Source organism: Lissotriton helveticus, chromosome 8, assembly GCF_964261635.1.
Source record: "Lissotriton helveticus chromosome 8, aLisHel1.1, whole genome shotgun sequence".
Taxonomy (NCBI): Eukaryota; Metazoa; Chordata; class Amphibia; order Caudata; family Salamandridae; genus Lissotriton; species Lissotriton helveticus.
The window spans coordinates 69,960,222-69,983,103 of record NC_136069.1 but is presented as its reverse complement, the minus strand read 5'-3'; the positions used below and the strand labels follow the sequence as shown (position 1 = coordinate 69,983,103).

General features: G+C 45.5%; 1 protein-coding gene across 1 annotated transcript in view; it reads right to left on the bottom strand.

Moving 5' to 3' along the window:
- The window catches only part of HGD (homogentisate 1,2-dioxygenase), a 172,340-nt gene that overhangs the window by 130,437 nt on the left and 19,021 nt on the right, over positions 1 to 22,882 (bottom strand). The gene's annotated exons all lie outside the window — the stretch shown is intronic.

Genomic DNA, 22,882 nt, shown 5'->3' with positions numbered 1-22,882 from the left:
CACAACTAGTATACCAATCAATATATATTAGAATTATGATTTGTATTTCAACACCTTTTGAAAATACAACTTTATCTGTAGGACTTTTTACCTTGTTTCATTTGACAGTGACTGAAAATGTACACAGTTACAAGATGGCGGCCCTCCTTGTTCAGTTCAGACGTGCTGGACCTTTCCATGCTATCCAGCACCTACCACCTCACCAGCAGGGGCGCTGTCTACCCCATGAACACTACCAGTGGTAGGCTCCAAGACTTCTAGCTTAGATTTAGAAGCAGAAAGAACTTCCTGTTACAGCAACAAGACGTGCTAATGGAAACCATAAAAATATAGTGAATTTATGAAATAGATTCGAAATATACCTTGGGGAGTTTCTAAACTTTAGATTAGAATCTCGTGTGACTTGTAAAGAGTATTTTCGGTCATAGAAACTGGTCCAGAAGATAATGCTGGCACCATGAATCAGCACTCCAGCATTTAAAGGTTAGTAAATTAATAATGTGATTTTTTTGTCTAAGTGTTTACTTTTCACGTGCAAATAAAGCACGTCACAAAAGTGGTGTTACTTTTCGTTCCACGGTGCACATTATCAAAGGAATAGGTACCAACTTTTTACAGATCTAGAGGGCAATAAGAAATGAAATTAGGGTTGAAAGTATATTTCCCATTGTCGTGCCTTGTACTATTTAATTAAAGTGTTAAAACCTGTACATTCTCAAGGTAAAATTTGGGATTAACATCTGTACAAAAGAGGGCGAGGGTGCATAGTCAAGAAGACATCTTGAGCCATTGTGCCCCTACGCAGTGCCTAAAGTCTATTATTTTCAGGACATCACAAAGGGGAAGTATTTAAAAACATAACCTGAGGGCACTCATAACTTCATATGTGAAGGTGTATTACAAAGTGAAGTGTCCCCCAGCAGAAACAGATCTGCTTTAGATGATTGAATTCAAATTTGTAGCACTTGGACCATACCAGTGGTAGTGCTGCACAAGGGTAGATGCACTTTGTTTTCCAAGTTACTTGTTGAAATCCTGTTTTTTAGGTTGGGTTTGGTGGTACATTGCATCTTTAAACTTTTTCACAACGCAAGCGCTCTAAATTGCTTTTTACCAAGGTTTTTGACTCTAACCAAACAAAGCATGGAACAACCCAAATTCTTTCCATCGTTTGGTCTGTTAAATGTAGGGCTACCTAAATGTGGGGAAAACAACTTGAGTTCTTTATGGCAAATCGCAAAAGGTCTAACTTATTGTTTTTGTTCAGTTGCTACTACTACATTTAATTATTCAGACTCGAATTTCACCCCTAAATGTAACTTTTTGCTATGTGTTCTGAGAATTTCAGGATGCAGCTTCCGTGTTATATTTCTGTATTTATGTAAAGGAGGTGCAAGCATGCTGTTCACCCACTCCTACAGACCATGCTCAGAACCTCAGCGTCATCCTGGACAGCAAATTCACCATGAAAAACTGGATCAGTGCAGCCTTCTCGGTCTGCTTCCTCTCCCTTTGCATGCTTTGAAAGGCCTTTAAATGGCACCCAGTCAGCATCAGACACCTCATCACTAGCCTCCTGGACTATGGCAACACACTTTGAGCAGGAATCACTACCAACCTTCTAAAGAGGCTGCAGACCACACAGAACTCGTTGGCCAGACTCTTCCTTGACCTCGCCAAATGGATCCGCATCACTCCACACCTCAAGAAGCTCCATTGGCTCCCCTTCAATAAGAGATGTCAATTCAAGCTGCTGACCCACACCTACAAAGCCCTACACAGTGATGGACGGGCATACATCAACCACTGACTGAGCTTCCACCAAACCTCCAGACACCTGAGCTCTGCCTCCCTCTCCCTTGCTCACACCCTGCGCATCCGCCAAAGCATCAGTGGAGGAAAATCTTTTTCCTACGTCCCCCCAAAGTCCTGGAACAGATTTGACCTCCACCTCCGGACCACACCCTCTCTTCAGGAATTCAGAAAGGGAATCAAGACCCGGTTATTCAACTGATTCCTCCCGAACAGATGCCTCTCAGCTCCTGGATACCGTCACAGGTGAATAGCAGCACTCTACAACTCCAGTTTGATGATGATGATGATGAGTGTGCATAGAAGAACTACCGCCCCATCTCGCTGCTCCCGTTTCCGGCCAAAGTCATCGAGAAGACCGTCAACAAGCAACTGGCCGCCTTCCTCGAGACGAACGGCTCCCTCGACCACTCGCAGTCTGGCTTCCGGGCCAACCACAGCACCGAGACCGCCCTGATCGCAGCCACCGATGACATCCGAGCCCTGCTCGACAACGGAGAAACAGCGGCCCTCATCCTCCTGGACCTCTCCGCGGCCTTCGACACTGTCTGCCACCGTACCCTAGTACAGCGCCTCAGCAACGTCGGAATCCAGGAGAAGGCACTGGAGTGGATCACCTCCTTCCTCGCCGGAAGGACACAGAGAGTCCGCCTCCCCCCGTTCAGATCGGAAGCCACCGAAGTCATCTGCGGCGTTCCTCAAGGCTCCTCGCTCAGCCCAACACTCTTCAACGTCTACATGAGCCCCCTCGCAGACATCGCACGCCAGCACAACCTGAACATCATCTCCTACGCCGACGACACCCAGCTGATCCTCTCCCTCACCAACGACCCCGCCACCGCCAGAGCCAACCTACACGAAGGGATGACAGACGTAGCCAAATGGATGTCGAACAGCCGCCTGAAACTGAACTCAGACAAGACGGAAGTCCTCATCCTCGAATCCTCACCCTCCGCCTGGGACGACTCCTGGTGGCCCCCCGCCCTGGGCAGCGCACCCAAACCAACAGACCACGCACGCAACCTGGGCTTCATCCTGGACTCCTCCCTCTCCATGACCAGACAAGTCAACGCCGTCTCCTCGTCATGCTTCAACATCCTGCGCATGCTTCGAAAGATCTTCCGATGGATCCCCACCGAGACCAGGAAGACGGTCACCCAGGCCCTCGTCACCAGCCGTCTGGACTACGGCAACTCCCTCTACGCTGGAACCACCGCCAAACTCCAGAAAAGACTCCAGCGGATCCAGAACACCTCAGCACGACTCATCCTGGACATCCCCTGCCGCAGCCACTTCTCCGGACACCTGAGAGACCTGCACTGGCTCCCGGTCAACAAGAGAATCACCTTCCGGCTCCTGACCCACGCACACAAAGCCCTACACAACCGAGGACCAGGATACCTCAACAGCCGCCTCAACTTCTACGCTCCCAAACGCCAGCTGCGTTCGACCTGCCACGCCCTCGCCGCCGTCCCCCGCATCCGATGAGCCACCACAGGAGGAAGGTCCTTCTCCTACCTGGCCGCCAAGACTTGGAACTCCCTTCCGACCCACCTCCGCCTGACCCAGGACCACCTCGCCTTCAGGAAGCAGCTCAAGACCTGGCTGTTCGAGCAGTAGCGGACCCCCTCCCCCCAGCGCCTTGAGACCCTCCGGGTGAGTAGTGCGCTATATAAATGCTCTGATTGATTGATTAGAAGCAGAGTTGCCTTTTTGACTGGCTTGCCAAGGTGCAGTATTGTGTTTTATCTTGTCTAAATGGTGTCTCATGTGAGTCAAAGTCAGAAGCCAAGGTTGTATGTGTAAGGTAATGGAACAGGACGATGGGGATTCTATGGGAGGGTGGTTAGTGAAAGGCAGAGTAAATAAATAAAGCTCCGAGAGTTGTGGGCCGAAATAAGTATCTTCATGCCCAATACAAATACCTAACATTGGCGACGACGATTGGATGGGGAAGAAGTTAAGCAACACAGACAACAGTTTGTGGATTCAATTAGGGGCCGCCGTGCATCAAAATAAATATTTCCGTAAACAATAGAAATTGTGTGGAGACTCACTTAATTTCTCAAAGTTTGGAAGTTGGCGTTATTTTCATTGTGCGTGTATGTATATATATATATATATATATATATATATATATATATATATATATATATATATTACAGCTCCAAACACCGATACCACGAGTCACTCCAATAGCGGGTGCTGTCTCCGTGGCGGTGTTCCACGGAAATAATATCAGCTCCAATTCTTCAGTTAATCCCATTCGGGTTAGAAGAAAACAGCACTCACGGGGTTATTGCTTCAGCAGAAATGTATTATTTCAAGAACAAACGCGTTTCGGGACTAAATCCCTTCGTCAGTGTTTACAAATGAACGCTTTGCGCTGCACCATTTTAAAGTTACCTCAAGGGTCATTGCAATAGAGATAGGACTACAGCAAGCAATCATTTCTGCGCGCCATCTTTAAACATGCATTTGACGAAACCTCTCTCACATAAGTCATCTTCTATACTTTAGTATTCAAAAGTTATCATGCCGTGTATCGGCGAATGTGTAACAGCAGAAGTGTAAACCACTGTTACATCCATAGAAAAAGCCCAAGATTGATGCTGCCTGGGCACACTTATCCAAAGAGGCGATGTAATAAACCTTAAACCATCGCAAACTATACTTTTTGATCATCTCAATACCAAGTGTACATTACAAGTTTCCATCTTGCCGTGTATCGGCATTGGCAGCCTTAAATATGGCCGCAAAAGTCTCATAATAATAGGAAGTGTCCAGACAATCAACCAAACGGGCTTTCAACAGTCTTGTGACCCAACATAACTTATCTCTAATAATGCATCTTAAAATAACAACTTAACCAATCTTCATACATATTACATATTCTCAGTGATATAAAATGTTATGTCAACAAATCATTTCATACATTTCCGAATTCAGCATCTCACAATCCATGATTCTTCATTCATCACAATTAGCCCAGATGAGAGGACATTTCTTCCCCTATATTCAGGCCCCCTGGTGCCTTGGTCTCTAAATCGATTATGTAACGAGACTCTAGTCTTCTGAGTGTCTGTAATTTGTTACCACCCCGTGGGCTGTCAGGGACACAATCCAAACAGAAAAATCTTAAAAGGTCCCTATTGCTGTCATGCTTGATGGCAAAATGCCGGGCTACCGGATAAGAGAAATCTCTATTGGCTATTGCCCGCATGTGCTCCAGCACCCTCAATTTCACTGAATTGATGGTGCTACCAACATATCGTAGTTGGCAGGGACACATTAAACAATAGACAGCATGATCTGTGTGGCACAACATGAATTTGCCTATCTTCTTGCCCCCTTTGCAGCCTTTCACATCATATGACAAAGTTCTTTTACTGGCTACACAGGCTTTGCACTTCCCACAGGGGAAGAAGCCCTTGGCCTCCTTCAATGTTCCCTTCTTTTTCGCTATAGGATTTAAGTGGCTCTGAACCACATAATCACGTTGTGAGGGGGCAGGGTCGGTGACCACAGGGGATGGCGATTCAGAAACACTAGGACCAGTATCAAATGAGGCAGAGTCAGGAAATAGTGCACGAAGCGAAGGCTTTATTTTTAGATAGGCTTTTCTCCTCTTAGTAGTCACTCTCAGTCTTGCGAATTCAGAGGTCTCCGTTCTGACTCCTCTTGTGAAACCGGGACTAGCCAGAGTGAAGCAGGGCTGTAGACCAGTCGATCCGCTCGCTCCGGTCGTAAGGTGAGTGGAAGTCGGTCTGCTGACTGTCTCGTGACTCCGTCCGGAGGAATCCCCAAAAGCAAAGGAAAGAAAGGAAACAGTCACTGGGGCGTCCGACTTGGACTTGCAGGGGCCCGGGGTGTGAGGGAAACCAAGTGCACAATTACAAACAGCCGTCCGTGGTGCTCGTGAGGGGAAGGGAACTCGGCTATACAATATTTACACTGGGTCTCGAGGTTTCAACGGCTCACTCCGTCATCCCCAGAGCCCGCCACCCCGTCACACACGTAGAGATTTTGCTTTCTTAAAGGTTATCAGCGGAGCAGCTGGTATGTCTGGGCCAACAATTTGATCAGTTTTTAAGATGTGCCAGTGTTTTGTCAATATGGATCGAAGTCTAAAGGAATTGGCTGAATAAGGTGTGATCATACGAAATTTGCCATCAATGGTGGGACATGTCTTTTTCACAAAAAGAGAACTTCGGGGCAATTTCCTCACTCTACTCAGGGCATCCAGTAAAAGATTCTGTTTGTATCCTCTGTTAGAGAATCTGTCCGTACTGTCTCTGGCTACCCTTTCAAAGTCTTCATCTTGGGTACAATTACGCTTCAATCTAAGAAATTCCCCATAGGGGATGCTGTTTATAAGTCTCCGGGGATGGCTGCTAGAAGCGTGTAACACACTGTTACCCGCTGTGGGTTTTCGATACAATTGAGTACAGATTTTACCCTCTCTCACACCCACTTGGAGGTCCAGATAATTGACCCTTTCTCTACTCACTTCCCCCGTGAACCTTAGATTACAGTCGTTATTATTGAGCATTAATATATACTCATTGGCCTCTGCCACAGGCCCATCCCATACTAGGAATAGGTCGTCAATGTACCTGCACCAAGCAACCACTTTGTTGTTCCATGTGGCATTTTCAGGGGCCCAGGCTACCTGCTCCTCCCACCAGCCAACGAATACATTCGCATAACTGGGGGCGAAGCAGGAGCCCATCGCCGTACCAGACAACTGCCTGTATAAATCTTTCTCGAAAAGAAAAATGTTATGGTGCAGGCAAAAATCAATGAGCTCAAGCAACATCTTATTATGCATGGCGTATCTTAGTTGTCTTTTGCTCAAAAAGTACTCCACAGCAAATAGGCCTCGTTCATGCTCAATACAAGTGTAAAGACTAGTTATGTCTAGAGTTACAAGTACATATGTAGGTTGCCAGTTCAAATTTTCCACTTTCTCAATAAAATCGGAAGTGTCTCTGATGTAAGATTTCAATGAAAGTACGAACTCAAACAGATAATGGTCCAGAAATTTCGAGAGATTCTCCGTTAAACCCCCTATTGAAGAGATGATAGGTCTCCCTGGGGGATTATCAATGTTTTTATGTACTTTTGGTAGGTGGTAAAAAGAGGGCAGAATCGGGTTGACAGTTTTTAGAAATAGATACTCCTCCAATCCTATCATCTGCTTGTCATGCCATTTTTTTAGTAAGTCATATAACATGTTGATACTTGCAAGATAGTCTCTCTTGGTTATCACGGCATAGCAGGTATTGTCTTTCAGTTGTCGCATGGCTTCAGTCACATATTGCTCTCTTGACATGATTACAATATTTCCTCCTTTATCTGAGGGTTTGCAAACAATAGAGTTGTCCTCCAACAGTCTTTTTATGGCCAAACATTGTTCTTTCGAAATGTTATAAGTTTTCTTTTGTTTCGTCCTCATGATCATCAGATCCCTGATGACCGCATCCGAGAACGTGTCAATGGCGTCTGTTGCAGTTTGAGCAACGAATTTAGATGTTAATTTCAACCCACTCTTGGGCGCTTCCTGGTCAATTTCTATGTTTGCCAGTCTTTGTGTCAGAGTATTTGTCATGCTGCTTGTCTCTGAGTGACCCTCTGATCTAAGATTCTGTAACACTTCAGATGCGGTCAAATCATTGACATTTAGGAGGTCGGTATCTTTCTTGATGGTTCTCAAATGTTTCACTTCTTTCGCAGTTGGTTTGACCTTAAAGAATTTGTATAATTTGATCTTTCTAATAAGTTTGTAAAGATCAATTCTAGTTTGGGTATACTCCATGTTGTTATTTGGACAAAATGTAAGTCCCAATTTCAGAACGGATTCTTCCTCAGATGTAAGAGCTCTCCGGGACAGGTTCACTATAGTGAGATGGTCAGATGAAGTTACCATCTCCCTCTTCTCTGGCTCCTTGTTACTCTTGGAGTCGTATTGGCTTGCCCTCTGCCTCTTCCCCTTCCAACCACCGCGTCTGGTTTGCCTGCCTCTTCTGGGGGTTTGTTTTTGCCATCCCTTAGCCAGCATGCTCTGATTACGTTGAACTCCTGATGAAAAGGAGTTTTGGTGGTTGGCATCACTGGGCCTGCTGCCTCATCCCCTGACACCTCACTTGTGGTTGCGTCCGAGTCAGAAGTTTCGACTCTTACTTCTGGTGATGTTCTTGGCATTTATTCTTTTTTTGCCAGATCTTTTCGTGGCTGGTCATATTTTTTAGAGAAGGTTAGGACCCTGCCCATTGCATAATCACGTTCATCGCGATCAAATTTCTCCTGCTTCCTCATTTTGATCTTCATTTCATATTTCTGCAACCTTTTCTTCATGGCTGCCCTTAGTTGTTCCTGTTCATCTTTGTCTTGATTTTTTTGAGAGTAGTTCTTCCATTTCCTCAATTTCCTTCACCACCTTATCCCGATCACTCCACGCAAATTGGACCAAGATCTCAAGCATCCCTTTACATGAATTGGCTATGTGTGTGGCCCATGTTTCCAGTAAGAGGGGATCAGGATTTTCATACGCAGGGACAGTGAAAATACGTAGTACTCTTTGTACCTCAATGTATCCCTGCAAAGATGTCCCCTCCCACCATTTGCGTAGTTCTCGTTCGTAAGTCTCTCCAGTTTCTGGAACTGAATCGTTAATGTATTGGTTGCCTCCGTGTTGGATCTTGGAGGTGGTTTTGAAATGTCAGGATTTTTGTTTTTAAAGATGTCTCCCGCAGCGTTTCGGCGTTCCGACATGTTAAACATGTTCTTGTTTGTCTTTAGTTGTATGGCGGAATCCCTGTCCCGGGATACCGCTCTGTATAACTGCGGACTTGCTATCAGACCCCAGTAATTAAAACCCCAGTGGGTGTGGAAGTTGTCCCCTTGTCTCTGCGCTGTGAAGTAATCCTGCACACTCGACCTTCCTGCCAAAGCTGTTTGCCGGGTGACTGCAGCTTGTAACCACTGTCATGTGGCAGGGCTTTTCCGCGACCGGGGTCGGCCGCCAAACATTCAAACAAAAAGGTTACCCCATGAGGAAAAGCCACCATCCAGGTAGGTTAATTCTCGTTTTTATTTGCAAGTTGCCAGCTTAATGCAGATGAAACAAAGTTGTCAGGAAGGTCGAGTGTGCAGGATTACTTCACAGCGCAGAGACAAGGGGACAACTTCCACACCCACTAGGGTTTTAATTACTTTTTTGAATAGATTGACACTGTTTTGCGAGCAGCTCACTTGAGCAACATTTGGACTACGAACACCAGAAGGCTTGGGGAAAGCCAACGCCCACTGCGGCAGGTGTTAGTGATTAAAGATTCCGGTGCTTCTCTCAGTGTTCAAGAGCCTCTGAAGAAATGCTCACCGAGCATGAAACGCGTCAGGCTTCTAAATTGTACTGGACTTTGTTTCATCTGCATTAAGCTGGCAACTTGCAAATAAAAACGAGAATTAACCTACCTGGATGGTGGCTTTTCCTCATGGGGTAACCTTTTTGTTGGAATATATATATATATATATATATATATATATATACACACAGATATAATACCTCATATCTAAATTTTATTTGCAGAGTTTTTGACAGGACTGACATTCAAACTAGCACATCCTTATGAGCAACGCCCCTAAGAGGAGTGATGACAACCCCCCCCCTCTCAGGCTTGCTCCATGGTTCCAGGGCTAAGGGACATCGAACCAGGAGGTTCAAAAATATTTTGGCTCACATCATTAGTGAGCACTTTGCATCAAGTCCAGCCAGTGATAGTAACGTCTCAGTGAGTGAGCCATGCGGGCCAGTCTCAGGCGGCAAGGGCCTGGGTTCAAAGCATATTGGATCTTTACCAATGAGTGAGAGTAATATATTAGTGAATTACCACTTTTAGTGTGAGTGAGTTATACATATCAGTCTCAGGCAATGAGTGTCAGATCTTAGCTAATGAATGGGACAGGTTAGCATTGGGGAGGGAGAGATGAGCATTCTTCTCAGGCACTGACTGCCAGGTCTCGGTTACTTAGTGCTGTGATTCAATCACAGTGAGTGAACGTCTTTCCTCAGTGAGTGAGCAATAGGCCTAGTCTCAAGTAGCGAGAAGCAAGCTTCTGTAACAACATTTTTGTCGGTATTGAGTGAGAATTGGTACCAGTGGGTACGCTCTACGGCGAGTCTCCCTCCATGGATGAGTCAGATCTTAGCAAGTCAGTGTAAGTGAGTGACAACTAGGTGTAAGTAAAAGAGTTTTACAGTCTCTAAGTGAGTGATAGTCATGTCTCAATGAGTGGACGCTGTGCATGAGTCTTAGTGAGTGGCAGCCCATTCTTAGTGAGTAAGCAGTGTGAGCTAGCCTCATGGAGTAAACTTTCTGTAGTAGTCTCAGTGTCTGCATTTCTGCTGAGTCACTGCTTGTCAGCAGCATCTTGCAGAACATCTGGGGGTTTTTACAGGCGTGGAATGAGAACTTGAGCCATGTGCTTCCCATTACTGCAAATGGAGTACAGTATAGGGAAGAGAAGAGGGAGCCCATAGAGAGGAGGAGGGGTGGGATGGGGTGCTGGGGGGAGGATTCTTCATGCCAGTTCTCTCAGGCTCTTCTATGAAGGGGACACTTGAACTTGATCATGATGCTATTAGTTCGAAGTTCATAACTCCCTAGAGAGAAACCCATACCTCCTGGTGCAGCCTATATCATTTCAGGAGGCCTCTTTTTAAAGTAGGGTTACCAGAAACCTGAGCCATTTCACAAGTCTAGAACTCGAGATACGTCTGTGCTGGAGGTGGACGGCCTGTAAGCTACAGGCATCTCCCCTTTCGAGTGTAGAATTCACAGACCCTTCTGGGAGCACAGAAAGCCAGAATCCCTAGAAGAACGTGGAATGTATGTTGTTATCCCGCAGTGAATCACAACCAGTTGTTACAACGTCCGCAATGTGATTCCGCATACCATTACTCCGCAAGTCGGAACAACGACTTGCGGAGGGGGTGCGCTGGATGTTGGAATTGTATAATTTACTATTCCAACCCCAGTCTGTGCGGACAATAGGGAAGGTGTTGGATTTTAAATCCAACACCTCCCCCCCCCTCCGCAAGTCGTGGTTCTGACTTGCGGAGTAATGGTATGCGGAATTACAACGTGGTCGTTGTAACAACCGCGTTGTGATTCCCTGCGGGGAAAAAGATTTGTGGTAAACATTGTTTACCAAGAACGTGACATACAGCTCTAGAAGTCAAAGAGCCTTCCTGAAACAGAGATCCTCAGGATACTCTACAGAGGATCTGCTGTAATCATGCGGATGCCGAAGAGGCTTCGGGCTACAGAATCCCACAGACATCATGTCACACAGCTCTAGAAGCCGACGCAGATTCTGGATACAGAGGTAGCCAGAATCATTAAGAGGCACTTTGTGCAGGTTGAGAACTAAGGGCCACATGTCCAAAATTTAGGAATTGTGATTTCCTAATTGCGGTTCTTACCAAATCGCAATTAGAAAATTGCAATTTGTAATATAAGAGAACTTTAAAAAATCGATAGCGGTTAAAAATGGGCCACAAATTGGTTTACGTCATGAATATTAATGAGGTAGGTTGCAATTTTACGACCCATTAGAATGATAGCCATGACAGGTATGGTGGCCTGCTGGGGTTAGCAGACCACCATGTCTATGATTGCTTTTCAATAAAGCAAAAACATTTTTTATTGCAGCCTGGTTTTCTTAAAGGAAAATGGGATGTGTTTAAACAGAATTTTTTTACCTTGAAGTTTCATTTTTTTAAGAGCAAGCAGTGGTCCGGGGAACCACAGCCTGCTCTTAAAAAATATTATTTACTTCCATAAAGGGGAATGGTTTCCCCTTGAGGGCCCTTCCCATTTTCAAATGGTTACCACTACATTTTAGTAGTCAGTAAAAAAAGTTATGTTTTGCAACCAATATTCGGTCTCAAAACATTCATACATAGTACTGCAATTTGGTATTTAGAAGGAACGCCCTAAACACACCCCTTCCAAATACCGAATCGCTAAACCAAATTGTGTGATTTGGTAACAAGTCAACGAAATCGTAATTTGGCATTTGTACATATGAAAAAGCATTTTTGTGATCGAGCCTTTTCTAACCGCAAAAATGTTTTGTTCTTATGGCCTTCTGGGCCATGAAAAAAGCCTAGATCCTGCTGAAAAAGCGTCACACAAATCTAGTATATACAAAACTAGGCTGCTCAGAATAATGTGTCTCATGTTTGGCTAAACACCATATTTGCTGTGAAGTCCCCAAGGGGCCCACTCACTCCCCATACATTTTAAATAACTAAATTGAGCCTCTGGCTAAGCTTATCTGCTTGTATGCCCTCCACTTTCACATGAACACTGATGAACCCCAGCTATTCCTTCGTTTGGGAGGTTGGATGTCATTGGCAGCAGCAGTCTAGCAAAGCATCGGAGAGGTCAAGGAGTGGATGGGGGGGTCACTGTCTTACATTTTTTTGTGGTATTAGGGAGCAGATGCCCTGGATTGAGGCTTGATTTGAGTTACAACTGACAACACAGCTACCATACATTATATCATACTACTATGTCCATCGGATGCCATCGCATTAAGCCCACCCCCTTTCTCATGCAGTAGTGAAAACATAGTGAAAATTCAGCCTTCAATCAATAAATCAAGAGCATTTGTAGAGTGCAACACTGTCACCCCTAGGGTAGCTGGGTGCTGTGTCTCCGTCGAAGAGCCAGGTCTTAAGCCTCTTTCTGAAGTATGCCAGTGAGGGGGCTGTACAGAGCTTGATGGGAAGGTTGTTCCAGGTCTTGGCAGCGATGTAGCAGAAGGAGCGGCCACTGCTGTGGCTGTGACGGATGCAGGGGTGTGTGGGTGTGAGTGAGGAGGAGCGCAGGTGTATTGAGGGTTGGTGGAAGTTTAGTCGATGGTTGATGTAGGCAGGTCGAAGTCTGTGGAGGGCTTTGTAGGCGTGTGTGAGGATCTTGAACTGGCCTCTCTTCTGGATGGGGAGCCAGTGGAGGCCTCTCAAGTGGGGAGCGGGGTGGGTTCATTTGGAGAGGTCCAGGATAAGTCTGGCTGCAGGCCTTCTATATGGTCCGATTCTTCTGAGGAGCTGGGTAGAGATGCTGGCGAAGAGGGCTTCGCAGTAGTCGAGGTGGCTGATAACGAGGGCCCTTAGTGACGGTCTTTCTGGTGTTGGTTGGTATCCATTTGAAAATTTGGAGGAGCCAGCAAAGTGTGTGGAAGCAGGAGTAGGGGACTGCGTTGGCTTGTCAATTCATGGTCAATTGGCTGTCGCTGCTGATGCCGAGGTTGCATGCATGGTCGCTCGTTGTGGGTGTAAGTCTGATTTCTGCAGGCTGCCAGCTGTGGTCCCATGTCTATATTGTAGTGTCTGTTGATGAGGGTGTTTTGGGAGACAGTGTTGAACGCCGCAGAGAGGTCGAGGAGGATCAAGGCCTCCATTTCTCTGCGGTCTAGGGCTTTTCTGATTTCGTCAGTGGCAGCAATGAGAGCGGTCTCAGTGCTGTGGTTGGCATGGAATAGTGATTGTTAGGCGTCCAGTAGGAGGTTTTGTTCCAGGAATTCGGTGAGGTGCTGGTTGATGTCTTTCTTGAGTACTTTGACCGGGTAAGGGAGCAGGAAGATCGGACAATCATTTTTTAGATTGCTGGGGTCGGCGAAGGCTTTCTTTAGGAGGGGTCTGACATCTGCGTGTTTCCATCTGTTCAGGTAGGTTGCTATGGAGATGGAGGTGTTAAGGATGCTGGGGAGTTGCTTGCAGATTGGTTTTGTTGCAAGGTTGTGGAGGTGGTGGGGGCAGGGGTCGGTGGGTGCCCCGGAGTGGATGGATGACATGATGGCTAAGGTGGTCAGGGCCGTGAGCAGAGACCAGGTGGTAATGGGTTGGCTGGTGTTCGCTGATTGGTTGAGGTCATTGGGGTTGAGGGTTGCGGGTTGGACGGTGAAATTGTTGTTAGATGTTGGTGATCGTGCTGTGGAAGTAATCTGAGAGAGCGTTGCAGAGTTCTTGGGAGGGGTGGATGGTGTTCTCTATGGCTGTTGGGTTGGATAATTCTTTCACAGTTTAGCCTTTTTTTTTTTCTACTCGATTACAGCAACGTTCACCAATTGGGGCTAGCTACGATCTTGACAGACCACTTCTCTGTTGAGAAAACTTCTTTGACTGCATGTTGAGGCCAGAATCTTTTTTATTCACAACTCATTATTGGGTATGCCTCTCGTTCTCTTTGAGGACGGCTGGACCGGTACATCTCTTCTAGAGCCTCTCGCTCCTGTAGGTAGCTTCTGTTGAAGGTCTGGTATATTAAGGAGCACAGGATTGTGGGATGGGTTTCTCCTAGCAGCTCCGACCTTCTCGAAGTCCCTGCCTGGTTATCATAAGTCCATTGCAGATCTTCTGACTTTCTACAAGTATCTGAAAATGTGTCAGTCTGACTCTGCATCTTCCTGGGGCACTTCTGGATCTCTTTCTCTTCTCCTGTTCACATCACTATGAAAAGCTCACAATCATACGAGTGCTCATAACAAAGACACCCATTAATCAAGCACAGAGGCCCCTTCATATATATTCTCAGATATCAAAGAACTTCTTTTGTGCAAATAGACAACTAGAAACCTAAAAATCTTATTCCTTATTCACACTTTTGTGGTTAAGGCAGTGTGATTGTTGGGGCCTGCTAAGGCATCTTTGTAGTGTTTTGTGTTTTTTTCTTTCCAGCTTGCCCTACACATTTTATTGCCTTGGTTGTTCTGTTCGTGTTCTCTCTCTCTCTCTCTCTCTCTCCCTCTCTCTCTCCTTCTCTCCCTCTCTCCCTCTCCCTCTCTCCCTCTCCCCCCCCACTCTCCCTCTCTCCCTCTCCCCCTCCCACCCCCCCCACTCTCCTCTCCCTGGTCTCTCAGGTGTCATTCTAACTTTGCTTGTTCACACCACTGAGCCACTGGTTCTCTTCACTGTAGGATGCAATTTTTGTTGTACACATTTACCTATAAAGTGGTCCTACTCTAGTGTCATTGCTGGTAAGTCAGTCTTTGCTGTAATTGCTGCTTTTATTTATTTTTATATTAATTTACTCTAACTTATGCATATCATCTGTGGGTGCCAGCAATTTAACTTTTTATTGCGTTTAAAATGTTAATGCTGCCATTATATATTTGACAAAATATATATGAAATGTTTTTTTTTTAAGTTCAGTGTGCAAAACGATTAGTCACAACTGTAGCCAGTAGAAACCATCTGGAACTGGTTGATTAGAATGCATATCCGAGCTGTAGTTTCCATTTTGAATCCCATCAGCCAACATAGGACGAAATCACTCTGGCAGCTCTTATGATAAAATGACAGTAATATTCCAGTTTCCCAGAGTCAAAATGTTCTTCAGTCTGCCTCTTCCTGTGCCTTTTCTATGCCATCAAAGGATCCCCTCCTCACTGGGTGCTCTAAGCTCCAGATGCATGTTCTGACACTAAGGGGTATCATTAAAAATGCAGCTCTGATTTGCATACCAGGACTCCCGACCTGTGCACTCATGCCGGAAACCTGTAGCCATGACCTTTTCCTTCAGAGAGGAGGCAGAAAGCTGGGGACTGGAAAGGCTCCCAGGGGACAGACCCCTGGGCTAGTAATTAGCCTCCCTGATCTGTCTCCTGCGTGATGCACCTTTGTTCGATCATCCAGCCCCCCCTTTATCCCCCTAGAACAATGATTAATTAATAAATGCTAAGCTCACCCTTCCTGACCCATTCTATCATGTGCACAGCTCAGGCTTCAGCAGGCAACACAGGCGCATCGATTTCAGTTGTCAATCTTCAAAAGTGCACAAATCTCCAACGGTGCCTTCAGATAAATTTACTTTCCTGGGTATATGAGAAGTGTGGCTCACTGGTTAGAGGAGGCAGACCCGGACGCTGCGATCAGACCCGGGACCAGGGTTCAATTCCCGACGCGGCAGGGTCTTGAGCCCAAAATGTCCACGGACTCGGTAATTCTCGCTTCGGTGCGTACTCGAATCACAGGTTCACACTCTGCAACTCTGGGCAATAGTATGCTTAATCTCCACTACGGCCCCCCGCGGCGGGATGCCTGGCTTTCACCTTGGGGATACCCAGTAGGGTCTATCTCACAGGGAAAAACCAGGACGGGTTCCCAATGCAAAGCGCTTTGAGACCTGGCGGTGATATTGCGCTATATAAAAACCCATCCATGATAACAAGTGGATGGGATAGCTAAATGTGCCTGATGGACCAAACTTCTTAAAATGTTGAACGCGCTTCTTATATTGTTTCTGGTCCAAGTGACCCCTTCCTTAAAGCTGAGCCTACCAGGCTGAGGGCTGAAGCTCACACCAGGGGTCACATCTTGCAGGATTCTCAGCTCCCTCTGACAGTGATCAAGACTTGAGACTCATTACTCATGATTCACAGGTTGGACTTTTGAGTCACAATTGTGTTCACTTTGGGCCAGATGAAGGTAGCCCAATACCGGTCGGTAACAGCCGAAATGACCGAATTTCAGCCGTTATCGACCGGTATTAGACTATTGAGATGTAGGTGGCCAAATTTACGGATTCGGTAATTTACCGAATCGGTAATTTAAGGAATCGGTAATTTAAGGAATCGGTAAAAAACTGAATCTAATGTAGGGAGCGCACAAATGAGTGCATTGCATAGTTAAGGATTCGGTATTTACCACCAACTAAAAGTTGGTGGTAAATATCAAAAACCTTTGAAAAAGCAAATTTGTGCTTTTTCAAAAGTGCCATGTGGCAGACGGGCATTTTTGTGTGCCACATGTGCACACATGCACGATTCAAAGGTGCAACAGGGTGTCAATGTAGCACCCTGCCACCCTTGAAAATGTGCCCCCTATTACCGATTCAGTATTTACCGGATCGGTAATAGTGAATGGGAATTACCGAATCGGTAAATACCGATTCGGTATTTACCGAATATTACCGATTCAGTAAAATTTACCGAATCAATACCTACATACCGATTCTGAAATACCGAATCGGTCAAATTCGATATTTTAGAATCGGTAAATAATATTTACCTACATATGGGTAAATATTTGTGATCTGTGCCACAGTGTCAAAGTTGATTTGTTTCACAGAGTCAGCGAGTGGATGGGTCGTGGGTAACAATCAAACATGTTTGCAGTAACATACACAAGTTTTCTAGGTTTAGATTTTTATCCAAAAATGTGTTGTTGTTCTCGGGGGGTTTGTGCAGCATCACAACTATTCAGTGGTGGTGCCTTTGTTGATCTGCTCTCTTCATGACAACAAGGAACACTGACTACTGTCATTGGGCTTTGCTTTAATTTTCTGTACAGACTTTGGCTGCTGTGCTTGGCACCCACCCTTCACTTCTATATGCCTGGTTTGACAATGGCCCTCATGACAATAAATTGGCTCTAGTTGAGCAGTTCTCCTCTTTAGAAGTGGGTATAAATGGAGCCAGGGTGGCAGAGGTTTCTTGTGCATCCTCTAAATGATTTCTCCAGTTAAGTTTAGAGTCTGTGGTTGCACCTAGGTAGCCACTGTCAGCCACTTTGATTATCTCTGCATTGAGGTGTACCTGAGGGTGTTGCCTGATTTTTGGTTTGTACCTAGCACTTTTCCACTGAGGCACTCTTTTGCTACCGCTACATAGACTGTGAATTTGCCAGTAGCTCGAAAGTTTGACACAGTGCACTTTGTACTGCAGCCCTTTAAACCATACAGGGTTGGAGGCTGTGTTTAAGTTGACTTGCATTTGTGTAATCTTTGACATCCATGCCCCCACTCATAACAATTCATGATTAATCAGGTGTCAGTCAGTCATTAAAACTTTATTTGGGTTATTACAACCATAAAAGTATACACAATACATTTATAAAACTTTATAAAAACACAAAATATGTAAAATTTATAAAATTGCAATTCAGTCCTTTCCGGGAGGAAACCCCAATAGCTTTGTTATTAAACAGTATCCTCCTGGGATGTTAAAATCACAAGGGTGAACATGAGAAAACATATGTGACCAGGCCTTCCAAACATAATACATACATTAAAGTGCAATCTCGTTACCATACGCCTATACCTCTGAACTCTGGAGAAACCCCCTGACTCGACTCATGTATTTCCCCAAAGCGCAAGCTATATCCAGATTTACCATCCCCACCAGGAGATCTGCAGCTTGCTTTCTATTCATAATCCTATAATTATTCATAATCCTATAATTATTCATAATCCTATAAAATCAGGTGTCCTTCCAGAGTTCAAATTGTTCATGTAATGTTTTTTCTGCTACTGGTGAATTCTCTGAGATGGATATGCCAGTTGTGGGCTCGATCAGTGGTTTTCCATGCTTAGGACCAGATGATAAATGTCTTCTTTCATGACTTAAGGATGTCCTTGAATCCCAGGCATGCACTGAAGTGTTGGACAAAGATGGACTGTGGGTGGGATGAACTTCATGCCTAGTTGATTATTGCATCCTTTCCTCATGCTTCACCTTCTGCTGGCATGCATGCCTGGCTGAGTGCTTCACCCCATAGCTATATCTCAGTGTTCTCTTCTTCGGTTTCAGGTTTCGCGTTTCAGGAGCTTAGCTAGCTCCTACTCTGGGTGAGAATTTGCTTAAGTTACACGCATATCTGAAATGAGTTCAGCCTTGCCTGTATTGCTTATGCCAGATGCTTCCTGGTTTCTTTGGGTCTTTTGTGCCGGTCAGACCAGCTGCAAATCTGACGAAAAAGCTCTCGGATTGCTACAACCATGCTGCAGGAGCTTCCTTTTTGTCCTGCTCGTCGTCATACTTGTTCTTTGAGTAACTTTGTAATGCAAGTTATTATTTTTCCAAAAGGGTGGTTGTGTGAGGCTTTTCCCACTGTCTTCCATCTGTGTTTTTGACAGCTGTTGACTGTAAGTCATCGATCGAGCAGTGTTTGAGTGTCTCTTTTTAGACACTACATTCCTGCCACACATTCTGACTGGACTGCTGCATGGAAGAAATGAGACACCGTGAGCAATGCTTCCAGGTCAGCAGTCATCTCCTCTTATGCCACTGACCTCAGGAAGATCCTTGCAATATCAATGGTGGTGAGTTCCAGTTTGGCAATCACCACCTGGTGTACCATCAACTCCCAGGAGAGGAGAGAAACAATGCTGGTCGTAGTTGCATGCCCCATGGAAAAAGTCACACCTACAGGGGCGGGGTACTCCAGGTCAACATTCTATGCCACACATGCTGCTGACTCCAGAGAGCCCCACACATTGGCACCTGTTACCCAGAGGGACTATAGCTTTGTGGGGTTCTCATTAACATATACTTGTCCACATATGATCTCACCCATGCTCAGAGTCAGGGTCAGCATAATGGGACACCTGCCTCCTCGGCCTTTCCTGGGCCCATTGTTCCATGCTTGCTCTCTTCTCAGTACTCCATGTGGGAAAGGTGAAAAAAGCCACCTTTCACATGATGACCCTTGACCATGGCAACCCAAACAAAGATGGCCGCTTTGTTTAAATTTTCTTTTTGGAAGTCACCCAATCGAAGATTTAAGTCAGTAGGGTCCCAGCCCTCATGTATGCTTCGACTGATTTTTGGGATCTGTATGGGGGTGAAGTACCCCCTCCAATATTAGAGCACCTGCATAAGACTTGGCCATACACCACTCACAGTCATGTGAGTGGTATCACCTTGGACTCCAGTCTCCACCCACCAAGTTGACCTTCAGAACCAAGCTTCAGTGGCATTCCCTGGTGTTTGTCACCTGTTCTCTCTTTGGACCATTCAGCTTCCGGTGGGGATCTGTCAAGCGGGCTGACGACATACTGTTATCCGCCTCTGCATGCCCAGTATGCCACCCTGACAATTCCAATAGCCTATTCATTTCTTCAGTGGAGTTGAGACCGCATGAAATCTTAATATTGCTCAGTTCTGCAGCTTTGCTGGAGTCTTTCGATCGCATCACAGACCGTGACCTTATTAGAGAGGCAATCAGAGGTCAACTCAGAAAGAGGTCCAACTCTATCAACTGAAGAATATTTTTCAGATATACAAAATCTAGGACATCTGGCTTCTGAGTGGCTCTGCCTAGATAGAGTGTGGGCTCAGAACCAGCTGATAAAAAGGTATGATCTCTTGAATAGTGAAGAAAAGCTTTCCCATCACAGCGGTCCAACACTGGAGCTTGTCATGCAGGACACCACCAACAGAGGTTGGGATGGTGGAGTTCAATAAAGCATCTACGTCTTTCTTTTATAGCTTTGTCTTGGGAGAACAGTTCGCTGTAATCAATAAAAATCCTTCTGCGGTTGTCAAGGCCCATACACCAGTGACTTTGATGCTATTCACCTGGTGGCAACGTAGTTTTATGATGGTTTACGTTTGTGCTCAACCTCTCCATTGTGTCACCTTTTGGTTATTTTGAGTGTTCTGTACAATCTCTGTGGTTTGCACTGCTTTGTTTCTGCCTTGATTTGTCTACAGTAGTATTGCTGCTGTCACATCTGGATTTTACCACTTGTTTTCTTAAGAATGTTTTCAGCATTTCACGTCACTGTGTTGAAACTGCTCTTAGATGGGACTGTCATGTTGGTTTTATTAAGCACTCTTGAGTAAGCTGGAGATTAGCATTGCCACCACTGTCACAATTGGGTTGCTATCCCTATAAGCAGCAAGAGTGTTGGTGATTAGTGGTGAGGTCTTTCCAGTTGTTGGCACTGCTGTTTCCAAAATTGGAGGTGCTATTAGTCTGTAATGGAGGATGATTTTCTGCAGTTTTCAAGAAATCTATCAACTTAGATTATTCATCCTCGCATTAGACCTTTGCAACAAGCTCCCAGAAATGTATTGTAACAAAATCATCTCTATATATGGCAACATTGACCCTCAACCAGACCCTGTCTACTTCGCAACTCAACTACTCCACTTCCCATCACAGCTGAAGAATGAACCCTGACCTTGTGGCCCGCTATCACCACCGTTGAATTTCCTGCTGACATGAAGACCATCCACTCTGGCCCCATGCGAGCCTTGCCCCCAGCACGCCTTCACCAAAGGACTCCTACCGATCAGCAAAGCACCCATTCTCAACACCGCCATCGATTAAGCCACATTCCCGGACACCTGGAAACATGCCACCATCACGCTACTACTCAAGAAACCATCTGTGGGCCCAGCCACAGGAACCTCAGAATAATTATCAACAGCAAATTGGACATAACCGCACAAGTCAACACCGTCACTGCATCCTGCTTACACACCCTGAAGATGCTGAGATAGGTCTTCAAATGGCTACCAAGCAAACAAACTGTTAACTCACACCCTAGTCACCAGCAGGTTGGACTGCAGGAACACCTGCTGAGCCTGGATAACCGAACACCTTACCAGACGACTACAAATCATCCAGAACTCTGCAGCCAGACTCATCCTCAACCTCCCACACAGATCTCACATCACAAAGCACTACAGAGGTCAGGGAAGAAACTCATTCAAACACCTCACACACACATTCAAGGCACTACACAACTTGGGCCCCACCAACCTGAACAGTGGGATCTCCTTCCACCAACCAATGAAACACCTCCTTTCCACTGGACTTCTGTTTGCACACATCTTATGCATACAAAGAACCAGATCAGGAGAATGGGTGTTCTGTTACATTGCTCCCAAACCGTGTAACCGTTATCCACTCCACATCAGAGCTCCCTCCTCTATTCCTGAACTCCGTAAGAAGCCGAATACCTTTCTTTTCAATAACAAACCTACCAGTGGCAGGGCTAGGCGCAGACACCTACTCAGCACCAGGAAACCCTCGCGGGTGATAATACGCCATACAAATACACATAACATAACAAACATTAGATTGTTCTGTTTCCTTTATGAATTTTGTAGTCGGTGTAGTGTGGTGGTGTACTTTAGTCTTCAGTCTCTGTTGATTTTGTCCTTCTTGGTATTCTGCTGGAGGTGGTTTTCACAAAGTATTTACTTGTGGTGAGGAATGGATTTGCCACTCATGCTCTTACTTTTTACCCAATAACACTTGCAGGGTGTTGTCTTTTGAAGTTTGACCATGTTGGTGGGTTCTGCCTTCATTCAGTAGGACACTGGTTGGAGGTATGGTTCTACTGACATCAAACACGATGTTATAAACTCTGAGAAGAACAACGACAGAAGTGTGAAGCGAGTCTACTGTACAGACAGTTATTGCTGTAGTGACACCTCGTCTTCCTTTTGGTGCTTTTGTGGTGACGATGCAGCTACAGTTCCTTGTACCCCATGCAAGATCTTCAAGCAGTGCCTTTGCGCTTGCTCTCAGGATCACCACAAATAGTATGAACTTCTTGCTGTTGTCTCCCAGGGAGTAAACTAGACAGGACTATTGACTTGCAGTGAAAGCTCTGATACTGCCTAACTACCGCAATACAATTATTATCTGCACAGACCCCCATGTCGCGTGCCGCGAGTCTTAACTTACTAGAATAAGTGACTTATCAGAACCAGAGACATTTTAAGATATGGGCAAGGTGGGCTCTTGCCCAGGACCCCAGCCTCTCATGGTGCCCCCAGATAGACCCAAAATTGTTCTGCAGAGTCTTGCCCTGATGACTTTGATTAATTCTTAAACAGAGAGCGTGTTTGACCTTCGTAGTTTTGGTATGTTTAGAGTGACATGCCAGATTAATAGTGGTGTGTAGTCGCTGTTTTCCTGACCTGCACATTTAGTTAATTTGTGCCTCCACCTCATCTTTTGACTGAGCCACAGTTCAGGTGCCAGCAAATTCCCTCAGATGCACTTGATTGAATGCATGGGCAATCACGAGACCTGTTCGGCATGGCTCAGCACAAACCACTCATAGCATCATACGCATGTTCATCAGAGTTTGTGGGTAGAACTTCCCCTGCTACGGCAGCATTGGCCTCACCAGACGTTTTTTGGAAGCGAAGGCACATACATGAATGTAAAAAACAATTCCTAGGCATTGGCAATCATTTTAGATACACAAATATATCGGCGGAGGGTATCACACATACTTATGACAGATGATGGCAT